The sequence below is a fragment of the Coregonus lavaretus genome (genome assembly GCF_964263955.1).
Source record: "Coregonus lavaretus genome assembly, chromosome: 10".
NCBI classification, from domain to species: Eukaryota; Metazoa; Chordata; class Actinopteri; order Salmoniformes; family Salmonidae; genus Coregonus; species Coregonus lavaretus.
The window spans coordinates 4,724,496-4,747,259 of record NC_139997.1 but is presented as its reverse complement, the minus strand read 5'-3'; the positions used below and the strand labels follow the sequence as shown (position 1 = coordinate 4,747,259).

The 22,764-nt window shown below is 45.1% G+C and overlaps 1 pseudogene across 1 annotated transcript in view; it reads left to right on the top strand.

Annotated features, from left to right (window-relative positions):
* LOC311135797 (WD repeat-containing protein 7-like) overlaps positions 1-22,764 on the top strand; it is a 112,753-nt pseudogene that overhangs the window by 21,300 nt on the left and 68,689 nt on the right. Inside the window, exons 8-9 of the transcript in view lie at positions 6,240-6,385; positions 9,220-9,322. The product of the transcript in view is annotated as a WD repeat-containing protein 7-like (transcript). The remainder of the gene's footprint in view (positions 1-6,239; positions 6,386-9,219; positions 9,323-22,764) is intronic.

Genomic DNA, 22,764 nt, shown 5'->3' with positions numbered 1-22,764 from the left:
TAGTAGACCTAGTCCCCCTAGTACCCCTAGTAGACCTAGTAGACCTAGTAGACCTAGTAGACCTAGTACCCCTAGTACCCCTAGTACCCCTAGTAGACCTAGTACCCCTAGTACCCCTAGTACCCCTAGTACCCCTAGTAGACCTAGTACCCCTAGTAGACCTAGTACCCCTAGTAGACCTAGTACCCCTAGTAGACCTAGTACCCCTAGTAGACCTAGTACCCCTAGTACCCCTAGTAGACCTAGTACCCCTAGTAGACCTAGTACCCCTAGTACCCCTAGTAGACCTAGTACCCCTAGTAGACCTAGTACCCCTAGTAGACCTAGTACCCCTAGTACCCCTAGTAGACCTAGTACCCCTAGTAGACCTAGTAGACATAGTACCCCTAGTAGACCTAGTACCCCTAGTAGACCTAGTACCCCTAGTACCCCTAGTAGACCTAGTACCCCTAGTAGACCTAGTACCCCTAGTACTCCTAGTAGACCTAGTACCCCTAGTAGACCTAGTACCCCTAGTACCCCTAGTACCCCTAGTAGACCTAGTACCCCTAGTACCCCTAGTAGACCTAGTACCCCTAGTAGACCTAGTACCCCTAGTACCCCTAGTAGACCTAGTACCCCTAGTAGACCTAGTAGACCTAGTACCCCTAGTAGACCTAGTACCCCTAGTACCCCTAGTACCCCTAGTAGACCTAGTAGACCTAGTACCCCTAGTAGACCTAGTAGACCTAGTAGACCTAGTAGACCTAGTACCCCTAGTAGACCTAGTACCCCTAGTAGACCTAGTACCCCTAGTAGACCTAGTACCCCTAGTAGACCTAGTACCCCTAGTACCCCTAGTAGACCTAGTACCCCTAGTAGACCTAGTACCCCTAGTAGACCTAGTAGACCTAGTACCCCTAGTAGACCTAGTACCCCTAGTAGACCTAGTACCCCTAGTACCCCTAGTAGACCTAGTACCCCTAGTAGACCTAGTACCCCTAGTACTCCTAGTAGACCTAGTACCCCTAGTAGACCTAGTACCCCTAGTACCCCTAGTACCCCTAGTAGACCTAGTACCCCTAGTACCCCTAGTAGACCTAGTACCCCTAGTAGACCTAGTACCCCTAGTACCCCTAGTAGACCTAGTACCCCTAGTAGACCTAGTAGACCTAGTACCCCTAGTAGACCTAGTACCCCTAGTACCCCTAGTAGACCTAGTAGACCTAGTACCCCTAGTAGACCTAGTACCCCTAGTAGACCTAGTACCCCTAGTACCCCTAGTAGACCTAGTACCCCTAGTACCCCTAGTACCCCTAGTAGACCTAGTACCCCTAGTACCCCTAGTACCCCTAGTACTCCTAGTAGACCTAGTACCCCTAGTAGACCTAGTACCCCTAGTAGACCTAATACCCCTAGTAGACCTAGTACCCCTAGTAGACCTAGTACCCCTAGTACCCCTAGTAGACCTAGTACCCCTAGTAGACCTAGTAGACCTAGTACCCCTAGTAGACCTAGTACCCCTAGTAGACCTAGTACCCCTAGTAGACCTTGTACCCCTAGTACCCCTAGTAGACCTAGTACCCCTAGTACCCCTAGTACCCCTAGTAGACCTAGTAGACCTAGTAGACCTAGTAGACCTAGTACCCCTAGTACCCCTAGTAGACCTAGTAGACCTAGTACCCCTAGTACCCCTAGTAGACCTAGTAGACCTAGTACCCCTTGTCCCCCTAGTACCCCTAGTAGACCTAGTACCCCTAGTACCCCTAGTAGACCTAGTACCCCTAGTAGACCTAGTACCCCTAGTAGACCTAGTACCCCTAGTAGACCTAGTACCCCTAGTAGACCTAGTAGACCTAGTACCCCTAGTAGACCTAGTACCCCTAGTAGACCTAGTACCCCTAGTACCCCTAGTAGACCTAGTAGACCTAGTAGACCTAGTACCCCTAGTAGACCTAGTAGACCTAGTACCCCTAGTAGACCTAGTACCCCTAGTAGACCTAGTACCCCTAGTAGACCTAGTACCCCTAGTAGACCTAGTACCCCTCGTACCCCTAGTAGACCTAGTACCCCTAGTAGACCTAGCAGACCTAGTACCCCTAGTAGACCTAGTACCCCTAGTAGACCTAGTACCCCTAGTACCCCTAGTAGACCTAGTACCCCTAGTAGACCTAGTACCCCTAGTAGACCTAGTATACCTAGTATACCTAGTAGACCTAGTACCCCTAGTAGACCTAGTACCCCTAGTAGACCTAGTAGACCTAGTAGACTATTAACCCTAGTACCCCTAGTAGACCTAGTACCCCTAGTAGACCTTGTACCCCTAGTAGACCTAGTACCCCTAGTAGACCTAGTACCCCTAGTAGACCTAGTACCCCTAGTAGACCTAGTACCCCTAGTACCCCTAGTACCCCTAGTAGACCTAGTACCCCTAGTAGACCTAGTACCCCTAGTAGACCTAGTACCCCTAGTAGACCTAGTAGACCTAGTACCCCTAGTAGACCTAGTACCCCTAGTAGACCTAGTACCCCTAGTAGACCTAGTACCCCTAGTACCCCTAGTAGACCTAGTACCCCTAGTAGACCTAATACCCCTAGTACCCCTAGTACTCCTAGTAGACCTAGTAGACCTAGTACCCCTAGTAGACCTAGTACCCCTAGTACCCCTAGTACCCCTAGTAGACCTAGTAGACCTAGTACCCCTAGTAGACCTAGTACCCCTAGTACCCCTAGTAGACCTAGTACCCCTAGTAGACCTAGTAGACCTAGTACCCCTAGTAGACCTAGTACCCCTAGTAGACCTAGTACCCCTAGTAGACCTAGTACCCCTAGTAGACCTAGTACCCCTAGTAGACCTAGTACCCCTAGTACCCCTAGTAGACCTAGTACCCCTAGTAGACCTAGTACCCCTAGTACCCCTAGTAGACCTAGTACCCCTAGTAGACCTAGTACCCCTAGTAGACCTAGTACCCCTAGTACCCCTAGTAGACCTAGTACCCCTAGTAGACCTAGTAGACATAGTACCCCTAGTAGACCTAGTACCCCTAGTAGACCTAGTACCCCTAGTAGACCTAGTACCCCTAGTAGACCTAGTAGACCTAGTACCCCTAGTAGACCTAGTACCCCTAGTAGACCTAGTACCCCTAGTAGACCTAGTACCCCTAGTAGACCTAGTACCCCTAGTAGACCTAGTACCCCTAGTACCCCTAGTAGACCTAGTACCCCTAGTAGACCTAGTACCCCTAGTAGACCTAGTAGACCTAGTACCCCTAGTAGACCTAGTACCCCTAGTAGACCTAGTACCCCTAGTACCCCTAGTAGACCTAGTACCCCTAGTAGACCTAGTACCCCTAGTACTCCTAGTAGACCTAGTAGACCTAGTACCCCTAGTAGACCTAGTACCCCTAGTACCCCTAGTACCCCTAGTAGACCTAGTACCCCTAGTAGACCTAGTACCCCTAGTACCCCTAGTACCCCTAGTACCCCTAGTAGACCTAGTACCCCTAGTAGACCTAGTAGACCTAGTACCCCTAGTAGACCTAGTACCCCTAGTACCCCTAGTACCCCTAGTAGACCTAGTAGACCTAGTACCCCTAGTAGACCTAGTACCCCTAGTAGACCTAGTACCCCTAGTACCCCTAGTAGACCTAGTACCCCTAGTACCCCTAGTACCCCTAGTAGACCTAGTACCCCTAGTACCCCTAGTACTCCTAGTAGACCTAGTACCCCTAGTAGACCTAGTACCCCTAGTAGACCTAATACCCCTAGTAGACCTAGTACCCCTAGTAGACCTAGTACCCCTAGTACCCCTAGTAGACCTAGTACCCCTAGTAGACCTAGTAGACCTAGTACCCCTAGTAGACCTAGTACCCCTAGTAGACCTAGTACCCCTAGTAGACCTTGTACCCCTAGTACCCCTAGTAGACCTAGTACCCCTAGTAGACCTAGTACCCCTAGTAGACCTAGTACCCCTAGTACCCCTAGTACCCCTAGTAGACCTAGTAGACCTAGTACCCCTAGTAGACCTAGTAGACCTAGTAGACCTAGTACCCCTAGTACCCCTAGTAGACCTAGTAGACCTAGTACCCCTAGTACCCCTAGTAGACCTAGTAGACCTAGTACCCCTAGTCCCCCTAGTACCCCTAGTAGACCTAGTACCCCTAGTACCCCTAGTAGACCTAGTACCCCTAGTAGACCTAGTACCCCTAGTAGACCTAGTACCCCTAGTAGACCTAGTACCCCTAGTAGACCTAGTAGACCTAGTACCCCTAGTAGACCTAGTACCCCTAGTAGACCTAGTACCCCTAGTAGACCTAGTAGACCTAGTAGACCTAGTACCCCTAGTAGACCTAGTAGACCTAGTACCCCTAGTAGACCTAGTACCCCTAGTAGACCTAGTACCCCTAGTAGACCTAGTACCCCTAGTAGACCTAGTACCCCTAGTACCCCTAGTAGACCTAGTACCCCTAGTAGACCTAGCAGACCTAGTACCCCTAGTAGACCTAGTACCCCTAGTAGACCTAGTACCCCTAGTACCCCTAGTAGACCTAGTACCCCTAGTAGACCTAGTACCCCTAGTAGACCTAGTATACCTAGTATACCTAGTAGACCTAGTACCCCTAGTAGACCTAGTACCCCTAGTAGACCTAGTAGACCTAGTAGACTATTAACCCTAGTACCCCTAGTAGACCTAGTACCCCTAGTAGACCTAGTACCCCTAGTAGACCTAGTACCCCTAGTAGACCTAGTACCCCTAGTAGACCTAGTACCCCTAGTAGACCTAGTACCCCTAGTACCCCTAGTACCCCTAGTAGACCTAGTACCCCTAGTAGACCTAGTACCCCTAGTAGACCTAGTACCCCTAGTAGACCTAGTAGACCTAGTACCCCTAGTAGACCTAGTACCCCTAGTAGACCTAGTACCCCTAGTAGACCTAGTACCCCTAGTACCCCTAGTAGACCTAGTACCCCTAGTAGACCTAATACCCCTAGTACCCCTAGTACTCCTAGTAGACCTAGTAGACCTAGTACCCCTAGTAGACCTAGTACCCCTAGTACCCCTAGTACCCCTAGTACCCCTAGTAGACCTAGTACCCCTAGTAGACCTAGTACCCCTAGTACCCCTAGTACCCCTAGTACCCCTAGTACACCTAGTAGACCTAGTACCCCTAGTAGACCTAGTACCCCTAGTACCCCTAGTAGACCTAGTAGACCTAGTACCCCTAGTAGACCTAGTACCCCTAGTACCCCTAGTACCCCTAGTACCCCTAGTAGACCTAGTACCCCTAGTACCCCTAGTAGACCTAGTACCCCTAGTAGACCTAGTACCCCTAGTAGACCTAGTACCCCTAGTACCCCTAGTAGACCTAGTACCCCTAGTAGACCTAGTACCCCTAGTAGACCTAATACCCCTAGTAGACCTAGTACCCCTAGTACCCCTAGTAGACCTAGTACCCCTAGTACCCCTAGTATACCTAGTACCCCTAGTAGACCTAGTAGACCTAGTACCCCTAGTAGACCTAGTACCCCTAGTAGACCTAGTACCCCTAGTAGACCTAGTACCCCTAGTAGACCTTGTACCCCTAGTAGACCTAGTACCTCTAGTAGACCTAGTACCCCTAGTAGACCTAGTAGACTTAGTACCTTTAGTAGACCGAGTACCCCAAGCTGTCCATGATATACACTGAGTGTACAAAACATTAGGAACACCTTCCAATATTGAGTTGTACCCCGCCTTTTGCCCTCAGAACAGCCTCAATTCGTCAGGGCATGGACTCTACAAGGTGTCAAAAGCATTCCACAGGGATGCTGGCCCATGTTGACTCCAACGCTTCCCACAGTTGTCAAGTTTGCTGGATGTTCTTTGGGTGGTGGACCATTCTGGACCATTCTTGATACACACGGGAAACGGTTGAGTTTGAGAAACTCAGCAGCGTTGCAGTTCTTGACACCCTGAAACTGGTGCGCCTGGCACCTACTACCATACCCCGTTCAAAGTCCCTTAAATATTTTGTCTTGCCCATTCACCCTCTGAATGGCAGACATAAACAATCCGTCTCACTTGTCTCAAGGCTTAAAAATCCTTATTTGACCTGTCTCCTCCCCTTCATCTACACTGATTGAAGTGGATTTAACAAGTGACATCAATAAGGGATCACAGATTTCACCTGGATTCACCTGGTCAGTCTGTGTCATGGAAACAGCAGGTGTTCCTAATGTTTTATACACTCAGTGTATTTATCAATGTTTATCTACGTGTCAGGTGTTTGATGCAGGGGACTACTCCCTGCTGTGCTCGGTGCCCAGTGAGAACGACCAGTCCTGGACAGGAGGAGACTTCATCGTTGCTGACAAGGTCATCATCTGGACCGAGGACGGATGCTCGTACATCTACAAGCTCCCTGCCAGGTGAGGAATACACTGTGTGTGTGGGTTAGAGTCCTGCATCAGGCCGGATACCCACGGTTCCCTGCGGTTGACCCGCAAAAAAATCAGCTGGCTGGTGCAATGAAAACAACATTATTTCGACCTGCGGGTCGGCTCACAGTTCAGAACAATTATAATTCAGGTCGGACACAGCCTAGGTTACCAGCCGCGCAGCAAGAGAGTGGAGCAGGGAACTGTCCATTAATAGGCCTATTTGCGTGGTGCTGAAACATTTAATTTGTCCATGTGCAGAGAGCACGATGGTCCTTTCCGCCACGCGACAATACGTTGGCAAGTTTATTTCCCCTGACTCCAAGCTCCCACGAATATGGCTTACTTAACAGGAGAAATAGAAAGAAAGGCTGTGAAAGGTTCTACCGTCGTGGAAACAGGTGCTGAGCGAGGGAAGTCCCGGTTTAGAAGGATTTTGGAGTCATTGTGGACAAGGAGGAAAACAACCCGGCAGATGGATACATAGCCTGCAAAAGTGCAAGCAGGTATTTGTTTACGATAATTCAGTTAATTATTACAATAATTCTGGCTTTCGTTCATTTAGACGCATGGCCATATCAAGTTGACTTTTGTAGCCTATATCCCTATTTGATTCTGGGGAATTGTTTAAGTTTCAATTAAACTATTTGATTATCTAATCAATATTGAATGTAAAGGCTTTGTTTTGTTATGTCGGCAATAGGCTTTCATTAGGTAAGTAGAAGGTTAATTAGAAGGCTCTTTTTCAAAGCAATTTGAGTTGTCTGTGTGCCTCATCAGGTTGTGATCGGTGTGCCTCATCAGGTTGTGATCTGTGTGCCTCATCAGGTTGTGATCTGTGTGCCTCATCAGGTTGTGATCTGTGTGCCTCATCAGGTTGTGATCTGTGTGCCGCATCAGGTTGTGATCTGTGTGCCTCATCAGGTTGTGATCTGTGTGCCGCATCAGGTTGTGATCTGTGTGCCGCATCAGGTTGTGATCTGTGTGCCGCATCAGGTTGTGATCTGTGTGCCGCATCAGGTTGTGATCGGTGTGCCGCATCAGGTTGTGATCTGTGTGCCGCATCAGGTTGTGATCTGTGTGCCGCATCAGGTTGTGATCGGTGTGCCTCATCAGGTTGTGATCGGTGTGCCTCATCAGGTTGTGATCGGTGTGCCTCATCAGGTTGTGATCGGTGTGCCGCATCAGGTTGTGATCTGTGTGCCGCATCAGGTTGTGATCTGTGTGCCGCATCAGGTTGTGATCTGTGTGCCTCATCAGGTTGTGATCGGTGTGCCTCATCAGGTTGTGATCGGTGTGCCTCATCAGGTTGTGATCGGTGTGCCTCATCAGGTTGTGATCGGTGTGCCTCATCAGGTTGTGATCGGTGTGCCTCATCAGGTTGTGATCTGTGTGCCTCATCAGGTTGTGATCTGTGTGCCGCATCAGGTTGTGATCTGTGTGCCTCATCAGGTTATGATCTGTGTGCCGCATCAGGTTGTGATCTGTGTGCCTCATCAGGTTGTGATCTGTGTGCCGCATCAGGTTGTGATCTGTGTGCCTCATCAGGTTGTGATCGGTGTGCCTCATCAGGTTGTGATCGGTGTGCCTCATCAGGTTGTGATCTGTGTGCCGCATCAGGTTGTGATCTGTGTGCCTCATCAGGTTGTGATCTGTGTGCCTCATCAGGTTGTGATCTGTCTGCCTCATCACGTTGTTAAAATGAGAAGATAGGCCCTATCGTTCCTAATTCATGGCATGGTTTCCTTTTGTCCAAATGTTGAATAGACATGCAGACAAATTAATTCATGCAGGGTATAGCCTACTGCTCTGGAGTCATAAAAACAATTTTTATAAATGTATGTTATTTGGCGTGTCACGGATCGGCTCTCGGAAAACAATTGTATGCGGTTGGGTTGCGGAGAAAAATCAACCCTGATGTCGGATATATCGGTTGGGGCTTGGAATCGATGTGTCTGGCGCGGCTCCAAAAATACGGAGCCGTGCAGAACTCTAGTTTTGGTGTGGGTGTCAGCTACATCTACAAACTGCCTGCTAGGTGAGGAGGTGTGTGTGTGTGTGTGTGTGTGTGTGTGTGTGTGTGTGTGTGTGTGTGTGTGTGTGTGTGTGTGTGTGTGTGTGTGCCAGGAGGAGGAACACAGAGTATAGGAGTCAGTTGTTATTGCTGCGTCCCAAATGGCCCCTTATCCACAGAGTCACTCCTACTCTGGGACGCTTTATGAACACATGCCATGGTCAAAGCTACTGCACTATATATGGAATAGGGTGCCATTTGGGATGCACTTGTGTTCATTAACCCCTATACTTTTCTATCCCTATACTGTGGGGGGGAACTAGTGTGCCGGGGAGACATGTTTCAACCATGCTCATACTATAGAAACTAAAATGATTTTTTGGTATTCTCTCTTTTCTGGGTTGAAATGGTCAGTGGTATTGGGAACCTTTTGGTATTTGACATTTGTAGCCTATATCCCTATTTGACACTGAGGTTTTCTCTTGTAGTTAACTGGTTTTAGTTGTAGTTGGTTTGGGGGTTGCAGGGAAACCATTAGTCAGAAAGGCTGTTCATTTTTCTGTGACAGGACATGATCTGCTTTCTAAGCCTTTCTGAGGTAGGAACTGTACGTTTCCCTGCTAGGTTAGGGGCTATTTTTGTTTACGGTTACGATGGTAAATGATTTTCTAGTTGTAGTTCTGTCGATTGTGTAGATGGAGGGATGTTAAAGGTTGTTGTTGTGTTTCTGAGTTGTTAGTACTGTCCTGTGGGAGACAACTGAGCTCAGATGACCTCTGTATGTCCCTGTCTCTCCCTCCCTCCCTCCCAGCTGCCTGCCTGCCAGTGAGCACTTCCATACTGATGTAGGGAAGACTGCCGAGGGCTCCATCCCTCCTCTGGTGTACGTCATCGAAGACCGCACAGACAAACAGGTCACTCCTCTACTCCACCCTTTCATCCATCACCCTAACACACACAGTCACAGACATACATACACCAGGGTTTCCATTATGAAAATGTTGCACCGGTCAGTTTGACAGTCAGCATTTTAATTTAATGGACATTTGAGTAATTTACCAGACCCGTATGCTTTGGGTGTATAACCTGATTAGGTCGTCCCACCCACGGTGGTCAGGATGACAGAAATCACATTTAGATTATGGCTATTATTCTTAACAGAACATGCAACGGCGTGCGTCCTTCATACCGAATTCCAAAGCTCACTTTGAAAATGTTAGAATAACTGCCCACATTTACTTTTCCTCCGCCAACAAGACGAGTAACGAACAGCAAAATCACTAGCCTATGTCAATCTACTATCCCCCATAGTAAAAAAAGTTGACCTATTCTATTGGTCAGCTTGTCTTTCTGTGCGAGGGGGAAAAAAAAGCCCTATTCCAAACAGTTGTGGGTTGATATATGTACTCCTGAGTGGCGCAGTGGTCTAAGGCACTGCATCGCAGTGCTAACTGTGCCACTAGAGATCCTGGTTCGAATCCAGGCTCTGTCGCAGCCGGCCGCGACCGGGAGACTCATGGGCGGCGCACAATTGGCCCATTGGGAGGGAATGGCCGGCAGGGATGTAGCTCAGTTGATAGAGCATGGCGTTTGCAACGCCAGGGTTGTGGGTTCGATTCCCACGGGGGGCCAGTATAAAAAAAATAAAAATGTATTCACTAACTGTAAGTCGCTCTGGATAAGAGCGTCTGCTAAATGACTAAAATGTATGTAAATGTATATATCCCAAAAATACAGTACCAGTCAACAGTTTGAACGCACCTATTCATTCCAGGGTTTTTCTTTATTTTTACTATTTTCTACCTTGTAGAATAATAGTGAAGACATCAAAACTATGAAATAACACATATGGAATCATGTAGTAAGCAAAACAGTGTTAAACAAATCAAAATATATTTTATATTTGAGATTCTTTAAAGTAGCCACCCTTTGATTTGATGACAGCTTTGCACACTCTTGGCAACTTTTGACCGGTAGAGTGTGTGTGTGTGTGTATACACTACCGTTCTAAAGTTTGTCACTTAGAAATGTCCTTGTTTTCCATGAAAACATACATGAAATGAGTTTGAATAGGAAATATAGCAAAACGCATAGGAAATGGAGTCATTGACTTGGTTAGAAATAATGATTTATAGCAAAATGCATAGGAAATGGAGTCATTGACAAGGTTAGAAATAATGATTTATAGCAAAATGCATAGGAAATGGAGTCATTGACAAGGTTAGAAATAATGATTTTTTATAGAAATAATAATTGTGTCCTTCCAACTTTTGTTTCGTCAAAGAATCCTCCATTTGCAGCAATTACAGCCTTGCAGACCTTTGGCATTCTAGTTGTCAATTTGTTGAGGTAATCTGAAGAGATTTCACCCCATGCTTCCTGAAGCACCTCCCACAAGTTGGATTGGCTTGATGGGCTCTTCTTACGTACCATACGGTCAAGCTGCTCCCACAACAGCTCAATAGGGTTGAGATCCGGTGCCTGTCCTGGCCACTCCATTATAGACAGAATACCAGCTGACTGCTTCTTCCCTAAATAGTTATTGCATGGTTTGGAGCTGTGCTTTGGGTCATTGTCCTGAAATTGGCTCCAATCAAGCGCCGTCCACAGGGTATGGCATGGCGTTGCAAACTGGAGTGATAGCCTTCCTTCTTCAAGATCCCTTTTACCCTGTACAAATATCCCACTTTACCACCACCAAAGCACCCCCAGACCATCACATTGCCTCCACCATGCTTGACAGATGGCATCAAGCACTCCTCCATCATCTTTTCATTTGGTCTGCGTCTCACAAATGTTCTTCTTTGTGATCCGAACACCTCAAACTTCGATTCGTCTGTCCATTACACTTTTTTCCAATCTTCCTCTGTCCAGTGTCTGTGTTCTTTTGCTCGTCTTAATCTTTTCTTTTTATTGGCCAGTATGAGATATTACTTTTTCTTTGCAACTCTGCCTAGAAGGTCAGCATCCCGGAATCGCCTCTTCACTGTTGATGTTGAGACTGGTGTTTTGCGGGTACTATTTAATGAAGCTGCCAGTTGAGGACCTGTGAGGTGTCTGTTTCTCAAACTAGACACACTAATGTATTTGTCCTCTTGCTCAGTTGTGCACCGGGGCCTCCCACTCCTCTTTCTATTCTGGTTAGAGCCAGTTTGCGCTGTTCTGTGAAGGGAGTAGTACACAGCGTTGTACGAGATCTTCAGTTTCTTGGCAATTTCTCGCATGGAATAGCCTTCATTTCTCAGAACAAGAATAGACTGACGAGTTTCAGAAGAAAGTTATTTGATTCTGGCCATTTTGAGCCTGTAATCGAACCCACAATTGCTGATGCTCCAGATACTCAACTAGTCTCAAGAAGGCCAGTTTTATTGCTTCTTTAATCAGTACAACAGTTTTCAGCTGTGCTAACATAATTGCAAAAAGGTTTTTTAATGATCACTTAGCCTTTTAAAAAGATAAACTTGAATTAGCAAACACAACGTGCCATTGGAACACAGGACTGATGGTTGCTGATAATGGGCCTCTGTATGCCTATGTACCGTGGGGAGAACAAGTATTTGATACACTGCCAATTTTGCAGGTTTTCCTACTTACAAAGCATGTAGAGGTCTGTAATTTTTTATCATAGGTACACTTCAACTGTGAGAGACGGAATCTAAAAATCCAGAAAATCACATTGATTGATTTTTATGATGATTTTTAAGTAATTCATTTGCATTTTATTGCATGACATAAGTATTTGATACATCAGAAAATAAGAACTTAATATTTGGTACAGAAACCTTTGTTTGCAATTACAGAGATCATACGTTTCCTGTAGGTCTTGACCAGGTTTGCACACACTGCAGTAGGGATTTTGGCCCACTCCTCCATACAGACCTTCTCCAGATCCTTCAGATTTCGGGGCTGTCGCTGGGCAATACGGACTTTCAGCTCCCTCCAAAGATTTTCTATTGGGTTCAGGTCTGGAGACTGGCTAGGCCACTCCAGGACCTTGAGATGCTTCTTACGGAGCCACTCCTTAGTTGCCCTGGCTGTGTGTTTCGGGTCGTTGTCATGCTGGAAGACCCAGCAACGACCCATCTTCAATGCTCTTACTGAGAGAAGGAGGTTGTTGGCCAAGATCTCGCGATACATGGCCCCATCCATCCTCCCCTCAATACGGTGCAGTCGTCCTGTCCCCTTTGCAGAAAAGCATCCCCAAAAAATTATGTTTCCACCTCCATGCTTCACGGTTGGGATGGTGTTCTTGGGGTTTTACTCATCCTTCTTCTTCCTCCAAACACGGCGAGTGAAGTTTAGACCAAATAGTTCTATTTTTGTCTCATCAGACCACATGACCTTCTCCCATTCCTCCTCTGGATCATCCAGATGGTCATTGGCAAACTTCAGACGGGCCTGGACATGCGCTGGCTTGAGCAGGGGGACATTGCGTGCGCTGCAGGATTTTAATCCATGACGGCGTAGTGTGTTACTAATGGTTTTCTTTGAGACTGTGGTCCCAGCTCTCTTCAGGTAATTGACCAGGTCCTGCCGTGTAGTTCTAGGCTGATCCCTCACCTTCCTCATGATCATTGATGCCCCACAAGGTGAGATCTTGCATGGAGCCCCAGACCAAGAGTGATTGACAGTCATCTTGAACTTCTTCCATTTCCTAATAATTGCACCAACAGTTGTTGCCTTCTCACCAAGCTGCTTGCCTATTGTCCTGTAGCCCATCCCAGCCTTGTGCAGGTCTACAATTTTATCCCTGATGTCCTTACACAGCTCTCTGGTCTTGGCCATTGTGGAGAGGTTGGAGTCTGTTTAATTGAGTGTGTGGACAGGTGTCTTTTATACAGGTAACAAGTTCAAACAGGTGCAGTTAATACAGGTAATGAGTGGAGAACAGGAGGGCTTCTTAAAGAAAAACTAACAGGTCTGTGAGAGCCTGGAATTCTTACTGGTTGGTAGGTGATCAAATACTTATGTCATGTAATAAAATGCAAATTAATTACTTAAAAATCATACAATGTGATTTTCTGGATTTTTGTTTTAGATTCCGTCTCTCACAGTTGAAGTGTACCTATGATAAAAATGACAGACCTCTACATGCTTTGTAAGTAAGAAAACCTGCAAAATCGGCAGTGTATCAAATACTTGTTCTCCCCACTGTATATACACACACACACACACACACACACACACACACACTGTACATCCAGTAGGCCTACATTTGAAAAAAAAACGTTCAAATGCAACGAGGCTGATGCAACAGATCAGAACGTAACTTAAAACGTCGACCAACTATTATCGCTTCATATTATATGCGCAGCAATGCACACAAGGCAGTAGGCTACGAGCGAATGTTCGTTCCATCGTGCAATTCACAGGAACGTACCGTTGTCAAAGGGCACCGCACATGCGAGCGGTTTCATGTGACAGAGATAAAAATATCCGTTAGAAATTTTGAAAGATCTGAAGATTAAAAAACAAGCATGGGTTGCTAATATGACTACGATTGTGCCTTTGGCTGTTGGATAATGAAAGAACGTTGATTTTGAAAGCCAATAGAACATCAGTGAAATAGGCTACTGGTTTCAATGGCATGGAAGTCTATAAAATAATTGTCTCCACGTTTGTATGGTCAGATTTTTACTTTGAAGCAAGGTAAGACATACCTAATAATATGAAGTAAAACGTTCAGGTTTCAAACAATGAAGTATATGTTTCCAAAATGCATACTGCCTCCAGCTGTTTGGAAGTAATGAAATACTTTTTGCACAACAAAACGCTGTCCACCCCATTTTAATGGGACATGCTCTCAGTGGGTAGAAGAGAGCCACTGCCAGTGTCAGTCCTCTAACTAGATACCAATGTGTCCTATGTTCTTCGTCAATGTTCTCTTCCTGTCTTATATTGTGGTGTTCTGTTTGCCTGGGTGCCAATCTGTTAATGCTTTCTCGCCAAACATGATAATGTTTGGCATGGCAGTGTGTGACAAGGACATGGCAAGATGGCACAAACAGATTGGGGGGACCCACCCGGCTAGTGCGTTCTGTATTTAATTTCGGAGTTTGCGTAGTCTTCTCTGTATAGATTTAGATTAATTTGCGGTCTGTACCTTTTTTTTCAATTTTTTTTCATTTTTGTTCATGTTCTTTTGCTCTTTTGTTTATGTGTCTGTTTCCCTCCCTACCCTGCCTTGGCCCTGATCGGAGGGCGTGAGGAGTCTGGAGAGGGGGTAGACGTGGTGGTGCTGTGCCACCCTGCCAGCGGAGCTCCATTGGAGCCCTACACCCCAGAGCTGCTATTCTACCAGCAGCCTCTAGAGGCACCAGTAAGCTCTGTGCTGCAGTGTACAGCAGGAGAGAGGCGCACACACACACAGGCTCTGTCCAGCAGGGGGAGCCCTCGGCTCTCAGTCACAGATTCACCGCATGCACTCAGAGGTTCGCAGAAGAAGCATGCAGACCGGGATGGCAAGATGTGATAGCTTAGTGTGGTGGTATGGGGCAATTACACAACATTTAGTGCCCCATGTATAGTACGATAGTGATTTGATCAATATCATATTTGATGATATATTTGATGTTGATGAATTTCAAACTACAAATTGGTATCCTAAAATGTCACTAATATAATCTTGCAGATGTATTATCTTGTTGATGAAGACTCTACCTCTATGATAATTGATCGGCAATACATTGATCTGAATTCTGATTGACTCGGATGCTTTAATTAATATATTTTATCAGCCAATCAAAATAAAATCTCCTAAAGCCCCGTTTGGTCAGCTGAACAGTTATTGGACGCCTGCCCCTGTGATGTGTGCACCTCTACAATGCTGTCTTTCTGATTGGCCAGTTCCCTCAACTCACTCTGGATCACCTGGTTCCATGCTCCTCCCACTAAAATCTCCAAAACATCAATCTCCCCTCAGGGGCGGCAGGTAGCTTTAGTGGTTAAGAGCGTTGTGCAAGGAACCGAAAGGTCGCTGGTTCTAATCCCCGAGCCGACTAGGTGAAAAATCTGTCGATGTGCCCTTGAGCAAGGCACTTAACCCTAATTGCTCCTGTAAGTCGCTCTGGATAAGAGCGTCTGCTAAATGACAATAAATAAAATAAAATGTAGATCTTCATGCCAAGTCCCCAAGCTGCTTTTCCACTGAATATCAGATCAAGACACGGATAAGGACATGTGATACCTTCATAACAGGTAGCCTATTTTACATCTGATACATTCAAACCAAACCAGTGGAAGGAGAGTGGAAGCCGTTCTTAAATGCTTCTTCCTTCTCCAACGAAACACTGCAGTGTCTTTGCCTTAAACCTTTTTGGAATGTGTTTTAAACTATTTTTTGATTGAGTTAATTTATCACATCAATCTTTGCTAGTTTTCATGCTAGTGTGTGCGTGCTAGACTAGAGACAGCAGCAGAAGAAGAAGAAGAAGAAGCTTTTTGGTGGAACTCTGCGTTGACCCTGTGGCTGTCCGTTCAGGATGCTCAGAACTTCTCACCTGACCTCTGAACTATGACCCATACTATTAGAACCCATAGACATGCATATGGTCAGAGAGGAAGAGACGAAGCAAGAGGGTCTACTCCACCCTAAAATACAGTGCATTCGGAAAGTATTCAGACCATTTGACCTTTTCCATATTTTGTTACGTTACAGCCATATTGTAAAACTGATTAAATTGTTTTTTTGTCCCTCAATCTACACCCAATATCCCATAATGACAAAGCAAAAACAGGTTTTTAGAAATTTTTGCAAATGTATTAAATAATAATAATAATAATAATAATAATAATATGCCATTTAGCAGACGCTTTTATCCAAAGCGACTTAGTCATGTGTGTATACATTTTTACGTATAGGTGGTCCCGGGGATCGAACCCACAACCCTGGCGTTACAAGCTACAGAGGACCACCTTAAAGATATAAAACTGAAATATCACATTTCCATTAAGTATTCAGACCCTTTACTCAGTACTTTGTTGAACCACCTTTGGCAGCGATTACAGCCCCAAGTCTTCTTGTGTATGACGCTACAAGCTTGGCACACCTGTATTTGGGGAGTTTCTCCCATTCTTCTCTGCAGATCCTCTCAAGCTCTGTCAGGTTGGATGGGGAGTGTCGCTGCACAGCTATTTTCAGGTCTCTCCAAAGAGGTTAAATCGGGTTCAAGTCCGAGGCTCTGGCTGGGCCACTCAAGGTCATTCAGAGACTTGTCCCGAAGCCACTCCTGCGTTGTCTTGGCTGTGTGCTTAAGATCGTTGTCCTGTTGGAAGGTGAACCTTCGCCCCAGTCTGAGGTCCTGAGCGCTCTGGAGCAGGTTTTCATCAAGGATCTCTCTGTACTTGGCTCTGTTCATCTTTCCCTCAATCCTGACTAGTCTCCTAGTCCCTGCTGCTGAAAAACATCCCCACAGCATGATGCTGCCAACACCATGCTTCACCGTAGGGATGATGTCAGGTTTCCTCCAGACATGATTATTGGTTTCATCAGACCCCACAGCATAAAAGCATGATTGGTGGAGTGCTGCAGAGATGGTTGTCCTTCTGGAAGGTTCTCCCATCTCCACAGAGGAACTCTGGAGCTCTGTCAGAGTGACCATTGGGTTCTTGTTCACCTACCTGACCATGGCCCTTCTCCCCCGATTGCTTAGTTTGGCCTGGCAGCAAACTTCCATTTAAGAATGATGGAGGCCACTGTGTTCTTGGGGACCTTCAATGCTGCAGACATTTTTTGGTACCCTTCCCCAGATCTGTGCCTCGACACAATCCTGTCTCTGAGCTCTACAGACAATTCCTTCGACCTCATGGCTTGGTTTTTGCTCTGACATGCACTGTCAACTGTGGGACCTTATATAGACAGGTGTGTGCCTTTGCAAATCATGTCCAATCAATTGAATTTACCACAGGTGGACTCCAATCAAGTTATAGAAACATCTCAAGGATGATCAATGGAAACAGGATGCACCTGAGCTCAATTTTCGAGTCTCATAGCAAAGGGTCTGAATACTTATGTAAATAAGGTATTTCTGTTTTTTATTTTTAATAAATTAGCAGGAATGTCTAAAAAAAAATCTGTTTACGCTTTGTCATTGTGGGGTATTGTGGGGTATTGTGGGTTATTGTGGGGTATTATGGGGTATTATGGGGTATTGTGGGGTATTATGGGGTATTGTGTGTAGATTGATGAAGAAAACCTCTACTTTTTGATCTATTTTAGAATAACGTCACAATGTGGAAAAAGGGAAGGGGTCTGAATACTTTCCGAATGCACTGCATGTCCACGTTAAGCAGATAATTAATTATTAAGCAAGTAAGGAGTTTTTGTATGGGGGGCAATGAGTGTCGAATTTAGTCAGGACGAACATTTATTGCTGTTTTGATACGTGATTTTTTTTATTTGATCTAATATACGTTCTGTAATGTTTAGGCTGTTATTACTGTACTGATAGAAGTAGGACATGTGACATCCTGGCAACTTTGAGAAAAAATACTTTATATCGGAGTTGTGCCTGTTGAAATTCGAGACGGTTTATGCATATTCATGAGGCTAGCATAGCATCTCACTCTCCATTGAATACAGGCGGTTGACGTCAACACCCCTAATCTATTATTTAAAAAAGAATTCAAATAAGATGTATCCACCAATCCACAGAGATGAAAAGATGCGAGCTTGACAGCCCACCGTTCCGCTCTGTGGACAATAAATCCCATTGTTAGGGTGGAGACACAAGCATCTTATCATTATATCTACAGTTGAAGCCGGAAGTCATTAAAACTCGTTTTTCAACCACTCCACAAAGTTCTTGTTAACAAACTATAGTTTTGGCAAGTCGGTTAGGACATCTACTTTGTGCATGACACAAGTAATTTTTCCAACAATTGTTTACAGACAGATTATTTCACTTAAAATTCACTGTATCACAATTCCAGTGGGTCAGAAGTTTACATACACTAAGTTACTGTGCCTTTAAAAAGCTTGGAAAATTCCAGAAAATGATGTCATGGCTTTAGAAGCTTCTGGTAGGCTAATTGACATAATTTGAGTCAATTGGAGGTTTACCTGTGGATGTATTTCAAGGCCTACCTTCAAACTCAGTGCCTCTTTGCTTGACATCATGGGAAAATGAAAAGAAATCAGCCAAGACCTCAGAAAAAAAATGGTAGACCTCCACAAGTCTGGTTCATCCTTGGGAGCAATTTCCAAACGCCTGAAAGTACCACGTTCATCTGTACAAACAATAGTACGCAAGTATAAACACCATGGGACCACGCAGCTGTCATACCGCTCAGGAAGGAGACGCATTCTGTCTCCTAGAGATGAACGTACTTTGGTTCAAAAAGTGCAAAACAATCCCAGAACAACAGCAAAGGACCTTGTGAAGATGCTGGAGGAAACAGGTACAAAAGTATCTATATCCACAGTAAAATGAGTCCTATATCGACATAACCTGAAAGGCCGCTCAGCAAGGAAGAAGCCACTGCTCCAAAACCGCCGTAAAAAAGCCAGACTACGGCTTGCAACCGCACATGGGGACAAAGATCGTACTTTTTGGAGAGTCTGATGAAAAATACAGCTGTTTGGCCATAATGACAATCGTTATGTTTGGAGGAAAAAGGGGGTAGCTTGCAAGCCGAAGAACACCATCCCAACCATGAAGCACAGGGGTGGCAGCATCATGCTGTGGGGGTGCTTTGCTGCAGGAGGGACTGGTGCACTTCACAAAATAGATGGCATCATGAGGAAGGAAAATTATGTGGATATATTGAAGCAACATCTCAAGACATCAGTCAGGAAGTTAAAGCTTGGTCGCAAATGGGTCTTCCAAATGGACAATGACCCCAAGCATACTTCCAAAGTTTTGGCTAAATGGCCATCACAAAGCCCTGACCTCAATCCTATAGAAAAGTTGTGGGCAGAACTGAAAAAGCATGTGCGAGCAAGGAGGCCTGCAAACCTGACTCAGTTACACCAGCTCTGTCAGGAGGAATGGGCCAAAATTCACCCAACTTATTGTGGGAAGCTTGTGGAAGGCTACCCAAAACGTTTGACCCAAGTTAAACAATTTAAAGGCAATGCTACCAAATACTAATTGAGTGTATGTAAACTTCTGACCCACTGGGAATGTGATGAAAGAAATAAAAGCTGAAATAAATCATTCTCTCTACTATTATTCTGACATTTCACATTCTTAAAATATAGTGGTGATCCTAACTGGACCTAAAACAGGGAATTTTTACCAGGATTAAATGTCAGGAACTGAGTTTAAATGTATTTGGCTAAGGTGTATGTAAACTTCCGACTTCAACTGTAGTATCTCCGATATGGCTGGAATTCACAGAAACATTACGGAGACTAAACACACGACTCCTTCAAAATAATAAAAATTACATTAACCCTCCAGCCCAAATCGCACCCTATTCCTCAGTGGTGTAAAGTACTTATGTAAAAATACTTTAAAGTACTACTTAAGTTGTTTTTGGGGGGTATCTGTACATTACTATTTATATTTTTGACTACTTTTACTCCACTACATTCCTAAATAAAATAATGTACTTTTTCCCTGACACCCAAAAGTACTAGTTACATTTTGAATGCTTAGCATCACAGGAAGACGGTTGAATTCACACACTTATCAAGAGAATTTCCCTGGTCATCCCTACTGCCTCTGATCTGGCGGACTCATTAAACACACATGCTTCATTTGTAAATTATGTCTCAGTGTTGGAGTGTGCTCTTGGCTGTCTGTAGATTTTAAAACAAGAAAATGGTGCCGTCTGGTTTGCTTAATATAAGGAATTTAAAATTATTCATAGTTTTACTTTCCATACTTTAAGTATATTTAAAACCAAATACTTTTAGACTTTTACTCAGGTAGAATTTTACTGGGTGACTTTCACTGTTACTTGATTCATTTTCTATTAAGGTATCTTTTACTTTTACTCAAGTATGACAAATGGGTACTTTTTCCACCACTGCTATTCCCTACATGGTCCCTGATTTTTAAAAAGTAGTGCGCTAAATAGGGTGACATTTGGGAGGCTGCCAAATTCCCAGTATTAGAACCTGAAGCACAGCTCCACTTAGCTGAGTGTGTTAAGGCTCTCTCTCTCTATTAGATGCTTAGCCATTAACTTCCATACAAACCATCAATATTACACGTTAGACGCCTGTTGAAAGGCCATTTATAGTAAGCCTCATGTAAACGCTAGTGAACTTCTGATGGACCCTAGTTGATTTTTATTCAGGCAGTGGTATTAAATGGTGATTTACTCCTCTTACAAACAAGAGGGCCTTAATTTAGCCGTCTCTTGCTTCCCAGTGTTAATTGATTAATTGACTTGTACCTCTCGTAGCATTTACCTCATGTCAGACGACTTACCCATAAGTCAATGCGACTACCTGCCTCACAACCTGGCCACAGTGTTTCCTCTCATCCATTACAGACATTACAGGGATCCGGTTCCTTCCCATCTCTCTCTGTTACCATGACAATCACATAACTAGGACCCACCCAGTCTCCTGCACTTCCTGGAAACAAGGTCGGCAGGTTGTCGTTAGGCTTGTTGCCGCTGTGCCTTTTCTCTTTCTCTACAGGAAGGTACACAATTATAGCAGAGTAAATAGGTCAAATAAAAAATCAAAGAGTGAGTCCCAAATGGTACCCTATTCTCTTTTATAGTGCACTACTTTTGACCAGAGCCCTATGGGAAGTGGAGTAGTGTACTACATAGGGAATAGGGTGTCATTTGGGACGCGTATAGAGTCATACCAGAGAAAGGTCAGTTAGTAGAGGACCATTAACCAACATGCATAACTATCGATATTCAGTCCTGCTAGATTTGATCGGTAGGCAAACAAGAAACAGCCCCCCAAGTTGAGACGTCTCTTTTTTCTTTTCTTTTTTTTTTACATGGCACCAGCTTTCTCTTCAACAATTTAACATCCTGTCTAGCGAGCTGGTTTGTATCCAGATGATTCAGTGCCTTGCTGTCCAGAGAACTGAGTTAGGGGATATTTTAGGATAGGGGATCAATGCATGTGCTGTACCGTAGGTAACCCTGTTGCTAGTTGAGTAAGCAGACAGTTCTTCCAGCTTGGCATCCTCTTAATATCACAGTGATGTTTTATAGTGCTAAATGTTAACAGCACCTCCCAGTGCTCCCATGGCATGAGATCCTGTCCCCTGCAAGGCCAGCTTCCCCTTCTTGCACTGAGCAGAATATAATATTCTAGGGTTTTTAGATCCATGGTGTAACAAGGCTACAGTAGGCTGCCCTGCTATCATTCCTGCCCTTACCATCCTCCAATACAACCCCTTACCATCCTCAATACAACCCCTTACCATCCTCAATACAACCCCTTACCATCCTCAATACAACCCCTTACCATCCTCAATACAACCCCTTACCATCCTCAATACAACCCCTTACCACCCTCAATACAACCCCTTACCATCCTCAATACAACCCCTTACCATCCTCAATACAACCCCTTACCATCCTCAATACAACCCCTTACCATCCTCAATACAACCCCTTACCATCCTCAATACAACCCCTTACCATCCTCAATACAACCCCTTACCACCCTCAATACAACCCCTTACCATCCTCAATACAACCCCTTACCACCCTCAATACAACCCCTTACCATCCTCAATACAACCCCTTACCATCCTCAATACAACCCCTTACCATCCTCAATACAACCCCTTACCATCCTCAATACAACCCCTTACCATCCTCAATACAACCCCTTACCATCCTCAATACAACCCCTTACCATCCTCAATACAACCCCTTACCATCCTCAATACAACCCCTTACCATCCTCAATACAACCCCTTACCATCCTCAATACAACCCCTTACCACCCTCAATACAACCCCTTACCATCCTCAATACAACCCCTTACCACCCTCAATACAACCCCTTACCATCCTCAATACAACCCCTTACCATCCTCAATACAACCCCTTACCACCCTCAATACAACCCCTTACCATCCTCAATACAACCCCTTACCACCCTCAATACAACCCCTTACCATCCTCAATACAACCCCTTACCATCCTCAATACAACCCCTTACCATCCTCAATACAACCCCTTACCATCCTCAATACAACCCCTTACCACCCTCAATACAACCCCTTACCATCCTCAATACAACCCCTTACCACCCTCAATACAACCCCTTACCATCCTCAATACAACCCCTTACCATCCTCAATACAACCCCTGTGTCATTAAGACTAGGCCATTTACCTACACTTTGATATTGTCACACTAATGATGGTATTGGCATGGATATAGGACGGTGTAGGTTACTTCTCTATGTATCCTACATGACACTC